The following is a 21,947-nucleotide window of genomic DNA, read 5'->3' as shown; positions in this document are numbered from 1 at the left end:
TGGAAAATGTTTTCCAGTGACAGCAGATTTTCCTAGCTACTTTCGGTATCAACATTTGGCATTATCTAGTTGCTCGGCTCAGTGCATTCTTGAATCACTTTCATGGAAAAAAAAAAAAAAACAACTTCATAGGATTTAGATTTTGGTAGCAGACAAAGATTCTTTCTGTACTTTTTTCTAAATCTGTAGCTTTCTTTTTTTCAGAGTGAACAGAAACATTCTTTGACGGAATTTATGCCATCATGGGGAGCGGAACACTTTGGTAGAGGAGATTTTCCTGCTAGTGCTTTGTAAGTGGGCTCTGGGTGTGGGCATGGGTCTCTGGAGCAGTCCTGGGCATCGTGTTCAGCTTTGGATGTGTCTGCACTGTACTTCAGAGCTATTATTACAGCTCATTGAAACAGATGCACGGTAGTTCAAAACAAATTAATTTGGGTTCCAGTCACAGGGCTGCTGCAGGACTGAGGTTTCACTGGCCGAGTATGGAGCCACAGCTGGTGTTTGTGTGTTTTGTGTTGGTGTTTTTCTAGCTATGGCTCACTTATAGTAGTTGTTTAGAGGCAGGTCAGCTAGGTGCTTGTGTACTGCAGTCATACCTGGCTTGTGGCTGAAGACTGTGTTCCCTCTTTGCTGCAGTTTTGAACTTGTGAATTTCAATAAAATTGCAGGGGATTAAAGTTGAGGGAGCAGCTTTGTAAGGTGAGTTTTCAGTCTTTGCATAAAATGGACCAAAAAAAAAGGGATTTTACTTCCCTTCACTGGTAGCCAGCATATCACAGCCAGGCAAGGTGCCACCAGTCGGCATCTGTCTCCAGATTCCCCATATTGACATGAGTCATTCAGAGCTGATAAAAAAAAATTAGGTCTAGTCATAACTTGCCCCAGTAAAGGTTCACAATAGCTTCAAGAGAATAAGTCGCTGTCATTTTTCTGGGCTGAGGCTGTCAGTTTGGTGACAGTTGGGTTTTTCTGCACATTATCTGTTTCACTGGCTTGCTAGCTGGCGAGCAGCTTGAGGTGAAATCTTTGTCTTGTTGAAGTTGCTCGATGCTTCACCATTACCTCAATGCTTCTTTTCTCCCCCTCCCCCCCCGATATGCCATTGAATTAACATATATTTCAAATAGAGATCAAACTTGTAAACACTATCGGGGCGGCTGTAGCTGCTGCAGGCTGCCGAGTGTTGGAGGTGATGGATGGGGTTGTTACTGGCCCTTACAGGAGATGAGGGGCAGCAGATGGGCCTTGGTCCCTGAAATTGCTGCTCCCTTGTATTGCTACCTGTTTACTGCAAAAGACAGAAGCCTCCTTTCAACCATTCTGCTTCGTGTTTTAGCCTCTCTCCTGCTGCCAAGAATATTTTTACTCTGCGTCAAGAGAAAATGAATTCATGCCTTCAGGATTTGTACTCTGCTCTGTGCTATACGATAGCAACCCAGTGAGATACGCAAGTGGAAACTGCATTAATGATTGATAAAAGCTGAGAGCTGTTTAAATTTTTTTCCTGTTTAATGACTATCAATAATTTAATGCATTTACTGTATGTTTTTAAGAAATAACACCCATATTACAGGCTTGGGTTTAATAGGCTAAGTGATTCAAGCTTCAAAAAATACAGATTTCCGACATCAAGTGTATCTTCTTTTTAATTAAGAATAAGACAGAAATATATGAAACCCGGCTTGTAAGATGGCGATAGATCTTGTGAAAAACAAATGTTTCTGTGTGCCCCCACCCCACCCCATGTCCCTTGGGCGCCTGATCTTGCCTCTCAGAGAGCGGTGGCCGAGCTGGGTGAGGAGGTGTCTGTGGTCACGTCAGCACGGCGCCCACCAGCAGTGGCACTTGGAGCCCACGCTGCCACCCTGCGGGGACCCCGGGACGATGCTGCTCTCCAGGACGTGGCTATGTGCCCGACTTTCCTGTCCCTTATGTCCTAGTCCTGGGTTGCACAATAACGCTGTGATTTTAGCTGGTTTGTCAGCATCCCGTCACCTCGGTCACTTGGGAAAGATTGAGGAGCGTGGCTTTTAGAGAAAGAATTGCTTCCTAGCTTAAAAGTGAGAAAGAAACGTTTTGAAAAATTATTCCCTCCCTGTTTCTTGGAAAGGGATGAAATTTTTGAAGTGATGAGCATCTTTCATTGTGCTTGGATGCACTGGGTTTGGTCCTTGGGGCTTTGCATGTAAAATATGAGGTATAAAATCTTCCTTCTCGTAGCTCTGTGCCTTTTTAGTGGTTAAGAGGAAAATCAGATCTTTTTTACATTATTGGTGATTGCTGCAGTTAGACTGGCAAATAAATGTCGTGCATAGGTTTGTGTATTTTAATAAGCATGTTGTCTAAACACATGCATATGAATAGTGGTTCTGTAAACTTTATTTTCATATGGACAAATGTCACTTTGGAAAGAGTTTTTTTCAGGATTGGTAGAAGCAGACAAGGAAATACAGATAGGTGTAACATTTAAGCTGCATAAAAGAATTTTTTAAAACACCTCTAAATAAATATATAAAAATATAATACATTTGGCATTTGAATAAAGGTGGTTCAAATTAATGAAAATTATACTTCTTGTTTAGGAACTGTATTTCATGTAAGTAAAGCGCAGAGTCTTATATTTAGACATCTATTGATGGGTGGATCCCATGAGTTCACTAAGACCCAGGCAAATCAAAGGAAAATCTATTTAGATCTGTATTTCGATTCACTCTTACCATGTCTTTACCCTTTGGGCTTCTGCAAAAATATTTTGATAACTTTCTCATGGCTATTTGCAATAGATACTTGAAAAGAGCTTCCTGTCTTTGTGCAGTTCAGGGGAAATGGTATTTATGTTTGAAGAAGCTTCTTTCTTCACAAATACCTTCAGTACAGGTGTTTGTGGTGGGAGTGCTTACCCTGCCCTGTGCATACAGAAGCATATGCTTGCACACACGTATGCATGCTTAATAGGGATATGCTTTAAATTATTACAAAATTAAATGAGAATCTGTTTATTTCTGGCTTTTTATGTTGCTGTAGGTAAGTGCTATGTTAAATGCAAGTTTCATTTCCTACAGACTCTGTCCAAACTGTAGATACTAGAAAACAGCTTGGAGAAGGAACCTGCCTCAGGAGAAGTGAAGTTCCTGGCTTGGAAACACGGGGTTGAGAGTCCTACCCGGAGAGTTAAGGAAGGGTTCCCAAAATACCTGGGAGGTGCCACTGCCGTTAGTGGCAGAGACACTACAGACTAATGTATTTTAGTAACGTATGTGAGAGATACTTATGGTACTCTTCTAAGAAACATTTTAACTATGGGTTGTACAAGAACGTGTATGGAAAAAGGTCTCTTTTTTTGGTCTCATAATGATGATTAAGAGTAGGTATTTATCTTTTTTCTTAACTTGCTTGTTTGTTTTTTACAATGAGAAATTAAGGTTACTTCTTCCCTCAATAGATATTCATAGAAGAGGTGTTACCTCTCCTAGATCAAGAGTTTGAAAAATAAACAGAAAAAAGAAAAACAATTTTTTACAATGATATAAACATGATCTTTTTCTGCAATTCCACACTGAGTGTGTGTATAACTCACCTGAAGAAAAGTAGCTGTTTGTTAAACATAGAGTGAAGAACCTTGATAACCGTTCCCCCCAATAAATTTTGTGAGGTGGTGATGATGTCCTTCCCCCCGCTTTAAACCCCGCTTTGCCATGGTTTGGGGAGGGCACTGCTACACACAGCAGCGCTCTGGTCCAACTCCTTTCTCTGGTTCTTGACGTAATGGAAGTCATAAACATCATAGAGCTAGAAATTCCAAAAAACTAGAAAATCTTTGAGATTGGTTGTGTATAACAGAGGCTCCCTTTAACAGAGTAGTTCCCAAGGGGCTGGTGGGGCTCCTGGCGAGGGTCAGACAGGATAATGTGACCCTATCTCTGCCGGCCGTGTGGTGCAGACTGCAAGTGAGGAGAGCTACTTTCCCAAAACTCTTGATTTTTTTGAACTTCAAAATGTCTCTGGATCAATTAAATGAAGAACTAGATCCTGGCAAATGTCATGCAGGATCTTTGCATTGAACCACGGGAAGTGGGTGCGATGTGGGTAACACCTGGCAGAAACACTATATTTCGATTGTGCAGCAGGAGGATTAGGTCTGGCACTTGTCATCTGGAAAGAAGGGTTAATTTTTAGTCAAGATAACATTTTGGACTCCCCGCTCCAGGTTTCAGTCTTTAACTCGGGTACTGTCCAGAATCAGCAAGTGTAGTGTGCAATTTACTGAAAACCCAACTCTAGCTGGTGGAATCGAGGATTATTTTTATTAAGCTTAATATAAGAAAGTTTAATTTGCTTGATATAGGAAAGCTACTCGGCTAAATCCACTGCAGAAGTTGGCTCGCGTACCATCTGAGGGTGTTTGTTTTAACATATGCCTCTTCACTTATCTAATGCTGATGTCAATGTTTCGTTGGGTTTCGATACAGTGTTTCCCAGTTTTCTGTTTGTTTCCCTCCTGTATTGGCTGTGTACCCCAAATGTCTTGGCATTTTTCTTATACAGATTATCTCTGGCACCGCTGGAAATTTAGTGAGGTCTTCTGGTATCATAAGTCATTCTGCTAGGTTTCTTCACATAGAATTTGACTTTTGGGCTTTTGGGTAATGCTGCTCTTTTTTGTTTGTTTGTTTTGTTTCCCTGAGTATTTGGAAACAGAGTGATCTTTCTTACTTTGGGGCAAGTGATGTTAAGTTAAACCTACATCCCTAAGTGGTACTATTGACAGATTTCTGCCTTCCTGAAAATGCTGTTAAAAAAACTTCAGGTTTTTGCACTTAGGCTTCTTTTTTGTCACCTCTTGTTTTTATGTTTGATCAAAAATATGCTTCCTCCAAATCTTGTATATCTGCTTTAAGTTATTTCTCCTACCGGCAAGAAGATGAGAGTGTAAAATTTTTAGACACTTTAAATGTAACCAATATATCAATTCTTAGCACACTTTACTTGACACATGTGGGGGGTTTCTTTTAGCAGGGAGAAAAATGCTGTCTAAAGCATCCTTTAGATTTAATAATGAAAAAGAAAAATGACGCTTTTGATTTAGGGATGCAAAAATAGTGTGTGGTTGAGAGGGGGAGACTTTTCTTTTCCCTCGTGTTTTGCAACCTGATCTGTGCTGAGCTGTTCAGTATTGATTAGCGCATGGCCTCAGGATGTACACATGTCAGGAGCAATTTACTGAGGGTGGTTTCTTCCCCTGTCCCCACAATGAGGGCTGTAGCACCGTTTCCCTCTTTTTTTTGAAAAAAACTATAGCAATTTGAGTGCTCCAAGCATTGGCTTAAGTTGCTTTGGATCCCTTGGTACAAGAGGGCTGAAATCTGACAGAAAGCAAAAATGCGACTGAGGAGTGTAAGATATTGAGAAGGTGGGATTGACAGTGTGGGAAGGTTTGCGTTAGGGAACAGGTTTTTAGCAGGTACGCTTTTGTGTCAGAATCCATTCTTTCACGTTGTCAGATTGTTGCTAGGCCTACTTATGGGTGAACGTAACAAGGCAGAAGAAGTTTTGAGTCTTGTTCTTTTTCTCCTTAGCGCACATTTTCTGTGTCGTCTTCTGTGATCTTTATTTAGTTTTTCATTGTTTATTTACACTGCCACTGTTACTTCATGAATTCTTTAAATCATTCCCTATCTAGAGGGGAATCTGGACAGAATTATTCTTGCAGCTTTAAGTCTTGCTGACAGGAGGAGAGAAGAAGAGAGCTTTTGTCCCCTAGAGAAATGTGGGAACTGTGGCCGTTTAGAATTGGACAGACACGGTCGGCTTTGAGGGAGATGCTGTGATGGGAGTGCTGCTTTTTATGTTGTTTCCTACCTGTTAGGGCCCCTTGTATAAAAGGGTCTTTGGGGAGACTAGGATCCATACGCAGTTGCACGCTGTTAGCAGACAGGATAATTGTCTTTTTGAGGTGTGCGGGGAAACGTAAGGTAGCATAGACTTTTTTCCTTATTTTCAGAGCTGGCATTCAGATTTTCCATGGCACAGAAAAGGGGAGAGTTTTCTGTATGAATATAAGCCAACAAAATGTGATAGAGAACAGACTCGATGTGTTTCCCTTTGCTCATTCCCCATGGAAAACCTTGATTGCCATTTCCTCAAATATGTTAATGTCTTGCATGCACCCTTTAAAATAATTTTCCACTTGATTTTCCTGCCTTTCATCAGAGGCAGGTACTGGAGGTAGGGAGGGGCCCATTAAATCTGGGTGTCTGTAAGTGTCTGTAAATTCTCCTTAGGAGTAGGGCAGAGAGAGAGATACGGTCTGAGGTGAGGGATTGTGGTTTTGTGGGAGTGAAGCTGGATTTCTAAATGGTATCTTTAGTCACAAAAAGGTTTTCTAGTTCCCTTTCCCTCCATTCTGATACTTAACCTATTTTTTTTTTTTTTCCTCTTATTGTTACAGTAAGATTCAATGTAGCTGGAATAGGTTGTCTTAAGAAAATAGATTGTCTTAAGAAAAACAGTAGTTGTCTTGAAGTTACGATTAGTTGCATATACCTCAGAATTCTAGGTATGATCCTTGCAGGGAGTATGTAAGCAACTGAATGTCAGTATATACCTGTATGTTCAGTATGCATGTTGGAATTTGCCTTTTGCCAACTATTTTGATAGTAAATGTGGCTCATTTGAATTTTTACAGAAGTGGGTGTGAGCTTGGCTGATGCATATTTACTTAATAGAGTTAGTACTCAAGAACACTTTTGAATGAGACTTCATCCCATTCTAGTATGGGGCTTTATTCCATTCTGACATGAATCCATCTTTGTTTTTCTTAGTATTAGCTGACTTGGCTTTCATTTTCTGTATTTTGATAAGGTGACGATAGAAAGAGAAAATACAGAACAGCTCAAGTTGGTGTTTTGGGGCTGGAGAAGGAGAAGCACAGTAGTTTTTCCAAGGAGTCGTTATCTGTAGCCTCTTCGAAAACATGAAAGCTAATACTTGTTTCTTTTTTTTTCCTGTTTTTTTTCCCTCTTAGGACATACTGTTGTGCTGAGGAAGAAAACAACTCCCTGCTTTTTTTTTTTTATTTTTTTTCTTTTTTTATTTCGTGCTGAATTAGAAGCTTCAGGAATGTGCTAATTGGCAGCGGCCTCTTCAGAAAGGTAAGAGGTAATTGTTGTTATCTGCTTTTTGAGGTGTCTTCCCTTCTCTGCTCCTTCTGGAAGGGAGGGTGATGTTAGAAGAAACCTGTCTACATAGAGTTTACACAAGTCTTCTGGTTAATATGGATTGCCCTTCTAACAGTGTGATGCAAACAGAAGCTTTGGGTGCTTCTTGCTCTGCTTCTTTGTTCAGGAGACAGTCCCTTGGGAAAAAAAACGGGAAGTCAAGATACATTTTAAGTGCAGAGAAAAAAATGATGTAACTGTTGTATTGCCAAATGACTAACTAAATCTTTGAGTATAAGCTTAGAAAAGAATGTGAGTTAGGTATGGAGAAGCCAAGATAAAGAATCTTGTCTCAAAAAGTGCTTCTTTTATTATTATCATACATGTACATCTAATCAGATATAGATTTTTTTGTTTATTTGTTTTCTAAACCTAATTGTCTTCTCTGTGGTCCTTCATGGTTTCATGGCTTGTTGTACCACTGACCAGTAAGACAGGAACCAGCTGGAACCGCAGCTCTGGTGCTGTGTTGTGTGTTCTGTGAAGAGTTGGAAGTGCAGAGCAATTTTTCACCTCTCCAGATTTTTTTTTTTTTTAGTTTTGGGCAGAAATGCAAAACGTGGGTGAGAGTTGAAATGCAGTGCCTTTTTTGTAATACTTCTAAGTAATTAAATTTTGTGGTTATCTGGTGATGTGATCCACATGTAATCCATGCCTGTCTTTCCACTTCAAGACATTCAATTTATGTTTCAGGATATGGAAAGTACAAAAAAAATTAGTGCTCTGATTCATAGAGCATCCTGAGCTGCTTGAGTAGACTCAAGTCAGTTGCTAGACAAATTGCACATATATTTTAGTACCTAAACTTGATGTTTAGATTTTTATTTGCTTAGGAACTGGCTGCAGTGCTTTGAGATGTCATTTCCCATTCCTTCTTTGTGATAGAGTTTAATACTTCTTGTAGTGGAGACATTATTTTCTGTCTAGAGCTCAGCCATTCGGGTTGATGGTTGATGTCTTACTTAAACCAGCTCTGAGGAGGGGTTTATGCTAACTTGCTAGGCTCGGAACTGGGCAGGCGAACGCGTGATATAAATTTTTCTGCCAGGTTTGCTCTGTGGTACCAACCTTTGTGAAGACAGGGTGATGCAATGATGTCTTAAATTGCCCCAGTGGGATTTGTCAGAGTTCATTTGTCAGACCCCACAGACTGCCTAAGTACACTAACTTATCAAGGATAAGCTGCAGACAGGTAATGTGCCTTGGAATGTTCTCTTTCTCATTCTCCATCTCGTTCTTGACAGTGGAGAGGGAAGCTAAGTCTTTATTGAATGGCCGCTACCAGCTGCCTGGCTACCTTCAGCTATAAAGCTAATGACCTAATGGGCAAATGCTTCTTGGAGACCTTCAGCTGAAGCAGAGACAAGGAGAAACATACAGACCAGCTAAAGGGTTCTCAAGGAGTTTGCAATTTCCCTGGGGATCCTTCTGTGTAATTACCTGTCTATCTCTTTGTCTCCTATCTTTTAATGCAGGAGGAGTGTCAGACTCCAGGCTGCTAATCTTTGTTACTAGGGAAAGGCTGGTTACACTCCTCTTCCTGCACTTCAGAAATGGCAATTGCTGGTCCCCAGCTGGTTTCCTGAATCTAACTTAAAAATGGATGATAGCTTTTCTCCTTGGTGCCAGCCTGAATAATGCAGCTGCCTGTGCTGTTGCAGTCAGGCAAGTGATGCTGCGGTTTGCTGGGAGGAGGAGCCTGCAGAAGCTGCCTTGTGGCCTCTGAACCTGTTTTCTCCCAGACGAGCGAAGGCTCTGTGAAATTCCTTTGAAACGCAGAATTTTGGGGCACACTGAGACGTGGGAGGCTTGGCTGCGCTGCAGGTGTGGAGGAAAGCTGCTATTAAGATTCGTGGCTCCAGCCGAGTTTTTGTACAGTTTCTGAATGCCTTCAAACTCCCTGGGCTGAGGGAAGCACAAGCTTCTCAAGCTGTTTTGCAGGGTCGTGGGCATCGGCTGTTGTTCTGGCCTCCCTCCCAGCACGTATCTTACGCAGCGATGTGCAGTGGAGACAAGTGCCTCTGCTCAGAGCGTAGGGTCAGCGGAAAGGCTGTACACAGCCCTCTGCTGTTTCTCTCTGGCTGGACGCATCTGTTTGTCCCTCTTGCACGTCAGTGGAAATTTGGAGGGTGTTCCCTGTCTGCTGCTCCCCTCCTCCTTACTCTGCACAGGCTTCCGGAGTTGCAACATGTCAGATTGTCCCTCCAAAGCCCTGGTTTGAGAACAGCTCCAGCACAAACACCTTGTCTCTGTGTGCTCCTTTCTGTCCTCGCAAGGAGAAACTGTCCCCGTCTTGGACGGGGTTCCCTTCCAGCTGCTGCAGCGACTTGCATGCCCAGGAAATGTATGTTGCTGAACCTCTTTATGGTACCTTTGTAAAACATGCTTTAACTGTCTGCAAATGTATGGTATTTAAGCAGCAGAGTCTGTATTATCAAATGCAGTCATGCAGACTCTATTCCTCGGGGTGAAAAGCTTTGGGAGGAGCAGCTGGATGTGATAGTGAAATTTGAGAACCAAAGCAAAAGGAAATTCTTGCCCGTGTGTTGGACTAGAGCAGGTTCAGGAAAGGTGGAGGGTGGGGAAGCGTATATCCCTTCCCAGACTGGAAATGTTGGAGGGGGATAGAAAGGAGAGGCAAAGCAGGGACAAAGCGACAAAATATCAGGCTGGCTAGCAGCCCACAGTTTGCTGTGTTTTGTTTGCCGCTTGTAATGCTCTGCTTTCCTCCCACATTTCCTCTAACTCAGTTTGGGCAAACAGAATTTTCAATGCTTTTGTTCCTTTAAAAGAGCAACCATACCTCTTTGCAGATTGTTTTAGAAGTTGTGTTTCTTATGGGTGCATCTAGAATGATGGTTTTGCACTGATTTTTAAAAGAACATTTATTAGCCTCATTCATTATCTCTCACTTTTTTGCTTTCTCATTTGTATCAACCTGAACCATCTCCAAAGGAAAGGTGATACTGCTGCTAGCTAACATTTCAGGTGGGCAACACTGTGTATGTTCAGCATCCTGCTGTAGTAACTAACTTATCAGTGGGAATCTTATCCTGTTTGTATTTCTCTTTTCATATATAAATCAGTTTCATAGCTCTTGAGCCTTTGTAGAGTGTTTCAACAAAGTGTTTTTTTCGAGTCTTGGTTTTCCCCGAATCCTTTGCTGTACATTTGAGGTTAGGGTTTCTCATTCAGTGACTGCATTCAGTAAAACGCAATGCCTGTCAAAGCTATCTTGCACCTTACAAGAGAATGACAGGTTCTTCCAGAGCCCTCAGTTTGCAAAGCCTTAACTGTGTCCCACTTGAAATCAGGACTTTACCACTGCTTAAGGCCTTTAAGTACTTAGTTAACTTTATGTTAACAGTGAGGCTGTGCTCTCTTGTTTTTTAATGAAACCTTTGATATTTTTCTGATTTTTATTTTGTGAAGGTTACAGGTTTTAATTTTTTTATTCTCGTATGGAAAAGATTTAAACCTCTAAAATTTCTCAGGTTATTTGTATGTTTAGAATCTGTTTACTATGTAGTGTGCAAAAAAATCAGAAAGCTGGATCCTTATTTTGTACTTTCAAAAAGATTGTTTTAAATATTCTTTGTTTTAAACACAAAGAAAGCGGGGAATTCAGAGCTCAAATTAAGTACTGTTCTTAACTCGCTCGTTTCATATACAAAGTCTAAGAAATACTAAGAAGCGGAGTAAAAGTCTGACGTATCTAGGCCCAAGAAGCTAGGTTAAAATGGTAGTAAGAACCATGATTTTGAATTTCCTTATCCTTTCAGTTGGCTGGGTCAGCCCTTCTCGGACAGCAGACTTCACAGGTCCCAGTCAGTCAATAAGTGAACAGGGTTGCAAGGAGAGGTGGTGAAGCCCTGCCGGGGTTTGCCTCAGGGCATCTGTATGGAGGGCTGGAGGGGGTTGTCTTCCCCTTATAGAGTAGCTCTGGCAATGGCCATTTGTTGTGGCTGGTTAAAACCCTTCAGTTCTTTGGTGTTAGGAGAGGTCCCTTGGCTTTCCTCTGCTTTCAGCAGTTACGGTCTGCCTGCCTCAGTTGTCCTTAATGCACTGGCATTTTTGGTGCTCCTCGTGGCTATCATGCTTGAGGTGTGCAGACCTACTTCTGAATATAAAACTGAGGTTGTTTGTTGAGGAGTAAGTCCTACGTGGAGTGGCACGTTCCCTTGTACTGGGGCCTGCTGTCCTTCCCTGCTCTGCCACTCCCATGAACCGCAGTTGGGTCATTGGTCTGCTCCTCTTTGCATCCACTCCCAGGGGGTGAACGGGTGCTTCTGAAGGCCCGATGTCTGCCCACCGCCACCCTGGTGCGTAAGTACTGGCCCTGAGCATTGAGGTGGCTTCTTGTGGTCCCTGGAGCTGCGCAGGCCTGCCTGGAGGAGCTCTGATGGAACCACCTGCCGTGGCTGCTGCAGAGCAGCAGGAGTGCAAACCAGCAGTCTGGAGGAAGGAGTTTTTGGAAGGAGCCTGTGGTGCTAATCCGTAATCAGTGGCTGAGAGGAACAAAGTGTGACATATAAGTGGCAGGTTTTGCCGTTTTGCTTATGTTACCTGTTAGTCCCTCAAGCTGGAAGGTCCAAAACAGATTAGAATGTTGTTGAAGTTAGCAACAGAAAAAAGTTTGTTGCCTCATTTCTTTGCAAGTGATGATTGTTCTGCTAGGGAATGACCCATCTGGGTGCGTACTGCCTCATCCTTCAGCTATGCAAAAATGCCGGTGAATTTCTTGTATGTTCCAATAATTTGCATATTAAAACCAAAATAAATCAACCAACCAAACGAAACCAAAAAAAGCAAACCAGCAGAATTTTTCTCCCTAAACCGAGCATTTTAAAATATGAAGCCAAAATAGTGAGTTGATGTTTCAAAACGGTGTTTCCTGGTTTTGTTTGTCTCTTTTCTACTTTGTGTAGCATATGCATGGTTTAAGGTGTCTAGAAAATGTGGTGCCACCTGGGGTGTTGGGAGGACTGGGCGCTACTTACAGCTCGGGTGGTGTTGGGGGATCATTCATCCTGTCTCTCATCCCTTTTGGGCTTCCCCCATGGGAAAGCTGCTGTTCGATTAGCCCAGGCGGTAGAGAGCTGTGCTCATGTCAGCTGTGGGACAGGAGGTATTTGACCTTGTGGGAAGCCTTGAGATATAAGGAAATTTTGTCTAGAAAATTCTGTGCAGATTTGATCTGGCTGGGTAAATTTATACTGGGAAGTGCTTTGTAACATGTGGTCCGAAACATTTTTGATCTGGTGCTGATGGCCTTAAAGGCCAGATGAAGTACATCAGTGACTCATGGTCACTTAGTGCCCCGCTGTGTGATGTGAACCAGATCTTCCTTTGGTGCCCTCCTGGATGCGCCCTTGTCTGACTGGACCCTGATTTCATGCTTGAGCTTATACTCTGTGGTTCATAACCTATACATGCTCTTCTCTTGAAAGAGACCTCTTAAATTGCTTGTAACATAAATACAAAGTTTCTGATCGCTTTAATAATTTTCTACCTATGGTTTACCTTGATTGAATAGTAATTTAGTCCTAAATGTTAGGGTGACCCAGGAGCTTTTCTCTTCCCCTCCCCTCATGTTTTCTACCTAATGATCTTTCCATCATCTCTCTGGGCGTTATTGCAAAAGAATGGGTGCTTAACTTTTCAAGAAATATAAAGAAAGAAAATGGGAAGTTGTGTTTTTTTGTTGGTATTTGTTTTTTGTTTTGTTGTTGTTGTTTTTTTTTTTTAACTTCCCAAACACCTTTGGGTATTTGTGACATTCATAAAATCAATTGAACAGATATGAAAATCGGGTATATGAAGCGAAGCACTGTTTGCCAGCAAAATGAGCAGCTATGATATATTTCAGTCTTCAGAGGCTTGGCTAAAGAACAGTAACATACGTTTTTTGCTGCTAGAAATTGAGATTTTGGCGGTAATATGCAACTGTGAAATCTGTAGGCATATACTGTAGCAGAAGCTGTCTTTATTCATATGCAGCACATGGTATTTGGCTTGGGAGAAAGTTCTTTGCTCTCTAAGAAAGTCAGGTTTTTGATGGAACTAACTGCTGTTTGTGCCTCATATTTAAATCTCTTTTATTCTGGAAAGACAAATAAGTTGTAGGTATCAATGGTACTGTTTTCCCCCTGTTCCCAGCAACCCACTGTATTTCTCTGGCTTACTCTTCTTACCATGCTGTTTTTTTCCAAGCTTGTGATCATAATTACAGTGAGAAGTAGATTATATCCATCTGTATATTGCAGCAGGGAAATGGAGCCTTGGATGAGTGTGGACTGTGAGACCTTTCCTTCCTCACCTCTCTCTATAATGAAGTGTTTGTGGTATGCTCAAAAGGTGCTGGAGGTGTCAGTCCAAATGGCCTAATAAGACACTGTTGGTATAGGGAGAATGGAGAATAAAAGAAAAAGGATGAAAGTATGCGAGTGGCGGTTCAGTGGTGTCACATTAATACCATCCTCAAATCAAGTGCTCATTCATTTTAACCAGAGGTTAATTAATCAGAGTGAGTAGATAAAACGATAAGCTGCTTTTAATGAAGTGAAGCAGCTTTATTAGCAGTAAGCAAAATGCAGAATATCTGGTGTCTGGCACACAGGGTTTTCACGGGGACTGTGGTTTGCCACCAGCTTTGGCGTGCACTGGCGGTTTTCTCGCTGCGCTCTGCAGGCCGTGCTCTGTGTGTACTTCAGCGTGTGGCCAATTCAGAACACAGGAGATTTAATCAAATCAGAACCAGGTGTAACGTGTAAAAACAGAAAAAGAAATGTTTCTTATAGATCTTCCTCTTTGCCAGAGACCAGCATTTGCCAGCTTTCATACTTTGGATGCTGTTATTTTTCTTTGGAGATGGCAGGCGTTACACATACACAGCAAGCAAACAAAACCTCTGTGTGGGTTTGCAAGAGTGACGCCGTTTGGAAGGCAGCAATATGGCACTGCCTGGTAACTGCTAACGTAGCCTGAATCCAGTCAGTATCTACCTACCAATTTACAATTTATGGACAGAAATGCGCCAGGAATGTGCTGCCTGTCTATATGTTTAGACGGAGGACCAAATCCAGCATGCCACGGGCTGTTAAATGATCTTCTTCCCTCAACAGTGCATCTGTGCCAATGCGGTGTTCCACGGTGTCTCTCTGAAAAAGTCGTAGGAGCCATCAGATGTGCTACAGTGTGCATGGTAATGCAGGACTGTAATAGGAAATACTTAAAAAATCAGAGATGAACTGAATGGAAAAAAGAGGCACATATTTAGAGGGAAGCTTTGTGGAAGGATTAAGTAATTTACTTTGGGTTAAATTAAATTACTGTAAACATCCACATTTAGGCTTGAATTTACCTTCACTTATGGCTACTTATAAAGATCCTTTCTGAAGTACAACTCGGATTAGCAATTTGTTCATAAAAGTCAACTCACAGCAAACCCCTGAGAAACTAACTATGTGATAAGGCTACTGCAGTTCTGTGGGCTGGAGAAGTTGAGCTGCTGGATTAACGTGATTTGAGAATAGGATGCTGGCAAGTAAATTGTCCTCCCCCCACCAGCCGTTCCTTAAAAGACTGCGCTTCCCACCGCCATTCAAGTGTAAATCCCTTCGCAACAAAGGGGAAGCTGGCAGCTCCCGGTTCAAGAGTATAAGTGATCTCGCATGCTTCAGTTGAAAGGTTGAATCCCTGAAATGGAGAATGCTGCTATAGAGGGAAACTCTCAAAAGGCTGGTGAGAATGGCAGGGGGAAAAGCTGTTGAGATCCTTGAAAGCGCACTGGCAATTTCTGTCTTTACCATAAAATGACCTAGAGATGAGCTTGACAAAAGGGAAGGCTGCTGTTCAGGTGAGATTGCAATCACCAGCTCTAGCAGCTGGATTTTGCTTGCTGTTTGCCTTAGGAACACAGCATGCTGCTCTACTTGCCAGTGCTGTATGTGGTGCCAGTATTTTGTCTACAGTATGTGTTGAGCTCCTCTTAGTTTTCCTGTTTGAATTTTTCTTTTTGACAACTTTGTGTTGCAAGTCTCAAAGTTTCAGAAGTGTAACTTCTGGGTGTGCAAAATTGAGAACAAAATCTTGGACCTTGTCTTTACACTGAAAGGATGAGGTTAAACTAGCACCTTCTAAAAACCTTGTAAATATTTGACTGGCTACTTGGCAACACAGCTGAACCGGTCGAGTTAATGCTTAATGTGAGAGTGGTCCTGAAGTGCCTGGCTTAGGTGATGGGCTGAGCGCCACGGTGTGAGCGGAAGTTCCCTATGGAGACATCTGTGCTCACTGCTCCCTTGCCCTCCAGGACAGTCACCCCCCCAGATCTGCAGGCAGGAGATACCTGTGTCCCCTCCTGGCAAAGTCAGCTGGGTGTGCTCAGGTGGCTGTGAAATTCATTTGTTCTGTCTCACCTGACTTTCTCTGCTCCGATGCTTTTGCTGGTCTAGCGACAGTGTGGTTGTCTCTGACTTTCAAGTGAGGATGAGCATCTGAGACTGTAGTCTGAGGTTCTCTACAACTACATCTGGATTTGGAAGAAGGTTTTTATGCTTCTATAAAAGTGGCACCAGTCGCAGATGTTAGTAACTGGTCACTAGGGAGGAGCAGACTAGAGATCAGCAACCAGTCTGGACCTGTGCGTGTTAGAAATGTATGAAATTGCAGGTTCTAATACCTGTCATACATTGATGGTTTTAAAATACCCCTTTCTTTTATTGTATTGCTGCAGTGTTCCGAATGAAATGCTTTCTAGCATTGGAAAGTTAGCACAAAGATTACATGGGAAAATGTTTGTAGCTTTATGAACAAGTTGAATGAAAATCTCCTCCTTTTGTTTTATGTGAACTAATCAGTGCGAGACAGCTTTTGCTTTTCTGATGTAAAGATTGCTCATTCATAACATTGTACCACCTCAGTCCTTCCAGTGGTAACAGCCTTAAATCTCATTGCAAATGGGAGCAGATACTTCAGAGAACTTCAGTATCATAATGGAGCCAAAGCTTCATTTAAAAATAAGTGCATTTTTTTTACTAGCTGCTGATTGTTTAGATGTAATGACTGTACTGTATAGTATTTGTGCCCAACGCTGCTCTTGGTTGGGGATCCCAGCGATCTGTTAGTCTGATTTAGAGACAAGCATAGCCTAATCCAGTGATTGCATAAAGAAGTACCACTGCCCCACCTACTGCTCCATGACATGGAAATGAGAAAAGCTTTGATTATCAAAAAATTAACTTGTTATGTGGCATTAAAAAATGGTAGCCCTTCCTATAGCTGTGGGGGTTTTTAACTGGTGGTGGTGGTGGTTGTTGTTGTTTTTTAAAGGCATGTGTTAATTTCTGGCAATAGTTTAGTAGAGACTGTACTTGGGAGTGTTTGCCCATTTGAGACAGCTACAGAAGCTTTAAAAGCACTCTCAGCCAATTTCCAGAGGAACCGCTTGCCAGTATTGGCATTGCTAAGTTCAGAAAGGAAGAAAAAAAGCCTCATAGATGAAAGAACAAAGCATGTAGCTGTCTCCAGAGCAAATACAGCAGATGATTAATGTATCTCAGAGGTGTAATTGAGAGTGATGGTATGTAGCCATGTGACTTTGTGCTGGTTTTTTGGTGACTGCTTGAATTTTTTTGGCTCTTGAGGTTCCCTCAGTGTCTTTCTCCAGGCCTGGCACAGAAGACTATGCATCTGTGGTTAGGACTCAAATTTAAGTTCTTTGATACAGTCTTACACAAGTCCCCAAATTCTTGGTTGAAAAGGAATGAAAACAGTTGCATATGGTGCTTGCAGAATCCAGTTTTCGTTATTTTTTTCCCCCTCTGTATAAGGAATCTGAAAAAGATATTTAGACATCATTGGTCCCCATACACTTGCTGCATCTTAATTAACTGTAGCTACTTTATACCATATGTCAATGACTTGGTAGCAAGTATCTTCTGGTTGTTGTGAAATTATTTTAACCAAGTTACTGTGACGCATGCCTAGAAACAGATATCAAAGAAGTCCTTGTGTACGGCTAGTATTTCAGATATAAATTCAAAACTCAACAAGTGCTACTGGAATAATAGTGATGATGTGGCACTGAATTCAGTGGTTCATCTTGATTTTGAAACCATTCCTCACACACAATGTGTATGTTTTTGGTTTGGGTTTTTTATATGCTGTCTCAGGAGAAAATGAGTGTTCAAGAAGGCACTGCTGTTGGGAAAAAGTCTGCTCCACTCTCATCCTGGTAAGAAGGTTTTCCTTCAAACTAGGGACTCCCTTGGGAAGGGTTCAGTAATTTGGCTCCTGTGCTCCTAGTCCAAAGAAGCCATAATGGAAGATACTGGAGATTATAAGGTCTGAGAAACTGGCATTTTGTTTTGAAACTGTGTGACCTGTGATCAGAGCACCTCAAGCATAATTCCTGAACCTTCTTGTAAGATCTATTAGTGGGCAAACACCTTTGTGGGCACTGAGCATAGCCCCAGCTGGCAAGGCTTAGTTTAGGTCCTTGGATAGCAGGACACAGTGCTGGAAAATAATATAATTCTGTGCGCCCTATTATCAGATGGGGAATTGAGACCTAGGCAGTGGTTCTTCTGAAGGAGCGTGGCTTATTGTGAGCTCAGCCTAGATTCAGTCCAAGTCTAGCATTTGCTTCCTGAAAGTGTTCGGCAGATGCCACTGTAAAATGAAAGAGTCTATTGGGCCATTACAAATGTCAACCCTGTATTTCTAGCTGAACACATGGATGCACAGAAAAGCAAAGTTATTTCCCTGCAGTCCTCTGGAAGTAAATGACATAGCTGAGAATGGAACAGAGATTTCCTGATGTCTGTTCCCCTCTTATAATTACCAAACAGTGCGTTCTTCTTCATTGTGAACGTGAATCAAGCCAAATGGTATGCACAGTTAGCTTTTTGTCCAGCAAATCTGAGGTGGGGGAAGAGGGGAGGAGGAGGGGACCAGAGCAATGAAGGGGGAGGGGAAAGTCATTCAGGGATAACTGTACCTGCTGGGGGCACAATTTAATAACGGTGCTGGGCAGAAGGAGCAGCCTGTGCTGCAGATGCATTGTTATCTGCAGAGTCCCCGATCTGGGAGAGCGCTGCAAAAGGTTTAATGCAAATCTGAGACCTCTGCCATTGTGTGAGACAGATTAGGGCTCATTTGCATTCTTTTTCCTATAATAATTACCTAGCAAGGAGTGCCTGTTACCATTAGCTTCATTCTGTTTGCCTGTGATAACGCCATCAGCAATCTCTTCTTCATGGATTATGGACACTGGGAGGAAGGGCAGTGGGCCAAAAAAAAAGTGTTGGAGAGACTAGTAGAAAAATGGGAATGCTGAAAAATTAAAATGCAAATAGTTGTAGTAATAACTGTTAAATACAGTTGGAGAAGTACTGCGAGCTGAGGAGTAACAGTAAATATTAATCCATAGTCCACTGATGAGGTGTATGGTTTCAAACATCAGTTTAGTAAAGCCAGCACAGGATTTTAACTGAGCTCTATCTATGGTGCTTCAGTAGTTTTGTTCTGTTTTTGGAGTTGGCTCAAATTGTTCTAAAATTAGCACAGCTAAAGATCAGTGTTACAGAGATATAAATGTTAACAGTCTAAAAAACAATGTGATGCATCAGAAATTCGGGTAAAATTCAGCAAACTTAGTGCAACTTTGAGTCCTGGAACTCAAGCAGAGCAGTTTCTCTGACTTATAAGTAAAGGCAGATTTATTCCGCCCCCCACCCCCACCGTGTGTTTTTGTTTGTTTGCTTTTCTAAGATGGGGGGAGTTGAATAGGAGAAAAGGAACACAACTGAGCATTGGAAGACTGAGGGTGCCAAAATCAGCCATTCTCTCTGCACATCAATTGCATATAGAAAGAAAACAAAATCCTTGTGACCAACAGTTGTTATTATTATCATTTTCTTGCCTTTGCTTGGTTTTTGCCCTCTATGTCCTGCCGAAGGAGCTGCAGGGGTCAGTTTGGGAGCTGAGGGCCCTGGTCCAGCCCTGGTTCCCTGTGGCAGCCCAGCCGAGCTGATGGACCTGGGGCTGCTGAGCCACATCAGGGCCTTGGGTGTGTGGCACGGTGGAGGGTCCTCTTTGGATCCTGCTAGTGCAGGATCGAGGGGGAGCTTGGTTTGGAAGACAAAAACATGCCCGGTATTCCACATGCACATCAACATCAGGAGGGAGCAGCACGTGCCTGGGCAGCCTCCCTTTTGGGGCAGCCCCCCCACCAGTATTTCTACAGTGAGGTCATTCCATCTTTCATGGTCGTGGGGAAGCAGGAAGCCAAATCAAAGCAACCCCAACTTTGATCTGCAAGCAACCATCTTAAACGTATTTAGACATATGTAAACTTATTTCTGATCTGGAGCAGACTATCAAAATTACGAGTCACATAGTTGTGTGGTTTTGGTTTAAGTGATTTTTTTGAGGTTATACTACCATATTCACCTTGTCATCAACATGGAAGCAGCGGAATGTGGGGGGTGTCTGCAGGAAAAGTTGGTCATGGCTTTGTGGGGGGAGAGTGGTGTGGGGCTGATGAACTGCCAGGGGAAAGCACAGGTTACTGTGGCTGGACGCATTTCTGGCTGCTGAGGATTTGGGAGGTAACTGTGGTGCCTCTAAAACTTGACACAACTCCTCAGAATTTGTGGATCTTCACCCGTGTGAGCGTACTTAGTATACAACCAAGTTTTCCCATGTTTTCCCCTTACTATTGGATTTACATTTTACAAACAAAGGTTCCTTTTATTTATTTATATATTTTAGCACCTTTTCTGCATTATGATAGGAAAACTTCACTTCTCAATGAGAAAACAAGGGATAGTTATTTCCCGATGAAATCCTGAAGAGCTAAAAAACAAAGCTAGGAAGGTCCCTTACATTCTGCACAGCTTCCCTGACTGTCTTTTCTGGCGATGGGCTCTGTATAATAAATATGTGTTGAATAATAAAGGGATATGTGCAAGGATGAGTAAAGATGATGTTTGGTATATACTTGGAGCTTTGGCACTAGGGTTGGATTGCAAATGGAGTTGCAGGTCTGCAAACGAGTAACCAGGCTGGCCTTTTGTGAAATCAGTTTTGTGTGCTTGGTTTTTTGTTTACTTGAGGATTTTCTTTAGCCGTGGTAGCAAGAAGAGAAATTTGGCAACACTTAAACGTCAAGATATGTGGACAGGGCTAAGTGCTGCCTTGAGTGATATCGTAGAATCATAGAATAGTTTGGGTTGGAAGGGACCTTCAAAGGTCATCTAGTCCAGCCCCCATTATCACTAGATACTTAGTTATACGCCTCTAAATGATTAGAGAGAATGACAGGGAACTCAAAATGTTAATGTATTTCTGAAGTCTGATGTTTTTCCCCTTTTTGTTTTGCCCACTACAGTAATAATAAAGTTCACAAACGTGACAGGTGTACAAACAGAAAAGGAAATGAAATTAAACCCAAAAAGTATGAAAGCACACATTTCTTTAGGAAAGCGAGTACTTGTGATTCTAAATACAAGCTGAAGGATATCAATATGTTTTATTTAAAAGCAGCAGCTTAAATCTTTTGTTCATCTTCAGACCTTTTTCTAGGAGGAGGAAATGCAATTTAGTGCATGGCTAGTTCTATATAAATCATTTAGAAGTTGCACCATCATTACATAGGAATAAAAGTGCAGTTGATATAATTGGAAAAGTCTAATGTATGTAGCATATGGAGAAGGACAGGGAAGTTTTGAAATGCTATAATGGGAAAGAATGATTATGTACATCTAAATGTAAACCGAAACATAGTAACATTTTACTACGTGAATAATTGGAGGTAATAATAAAAAATGCAACTACTTAAAAGATACCGCAGTACGATATGTGAAGCTGTATGGCTATATGTACACACACACAATTTGAAATGTAAAAAAAAAAAAGTAAATATAACAGCTTTTCACAAGGCTTGTATTATTCCTGCAAATTAATTTTTCCATATGGCCCTCCTTTAATAATTAATTTAGTGTAGTCACCATATGTATTTTCAATATTTTATTTTGATTCTATAGTGATGCATTCCAAGTAATTTGTATTCTAAGCAGTATTTAGGGTTGTTTTTTTTTTTTTTCTTTAACCCACCATACGTATGGATATGTTACTGATACTGAGGGCTCTGTAATCTGGGAGAAGCGCATCAGAAATCACTTTCCAAATCCCTTTCTTCACTTGGAGTTGAACTTGGGCTTCGGAGATCTTTGTTAACAATCTCCATGAAGGTGCAGGGACAGATGTGGGTTCGTGAGGGGAGGTGTCGCCATGTTCAGCTCACTGTCCCGTGAGGAGGTGTCACCCTAGGAACTGGGCATCCCAGCTTGGTAACATATTGTATCTGTGACCAGTGCATTTCCAAAGGAATAATTAAAAAAAGTAATAGGGGGCTTATTTGTGCCACACACTGCATTAGCAAACAAAATAACGGTGTATTTTCAGTATGTTAAGCTGTGCATCACACATAAATGAATCAAAGGAAGAGTTGTTTGTTCTTTTGGTATCTTTAGACTGTCTGTGACTGATCATCAGGCAATCCTTCCTGTTGGAACCGAGTCCATATGTGAGCCACTTTATAGAAAATGTAAGAGAAGTTACTTTTGTAAATCACCAGCAGCAAGGCCACACAGATCTCAGCTGTACTTGCAGGCCTCACCACGCTCCTTCCTCTCACTTCAGCCTGTTTAGTAGCATGAGGGT

General features: G+C 41.8%; 1 protein-coding gene across 18 annotated transcripts in view; it reads left to right on the top strand.

Annotated features, from left to right (window-relative positions):
• Positions 1-21,947, top strand: part of ZMIZ1 (zinc finger MIZ-type containing 1) — a 346,742-nt gene that overhangs the window by 43,286 nt on the left and 281,509 nt on the right. For 16 of the 18 annotated variants that reach the window (XM_065067708.1, XM_065067704.1, XM_065067693.1 and 13 more), the window contains exon 2: positions 7,025-7,151. The gene's annotated coding sequence lies outside the window, so the exon portion shown is untranslated. Of the gene's footprint in view, positions 1-204; positions 291-7,024; positions 7,152-21,947 lie in introns of all 18 variants that reach the window. The other 2 variants (XM_065067695.1, XM_065067705.1) reach the window with 1 other exon arrangement.

This window comes from Columba livia, chromosome 6 (genome assembly GCF_036013475.1).
Source record: "Columba livia isolate bColLiv1 breed racing homer chromosome 6, bColLiv1.pat.W.v2, whole genome shotgun sequence".
Lineage (NCBI taxonomy): Eukaryota > Metazoa > Chordata > Aves > Columbiformes > Columbidae > Columba > Columba livia.
Note: the sequence above shows the minus strand (reverse complement) of the source record. Positions and strands in the feature narration are given on the sequence as shown.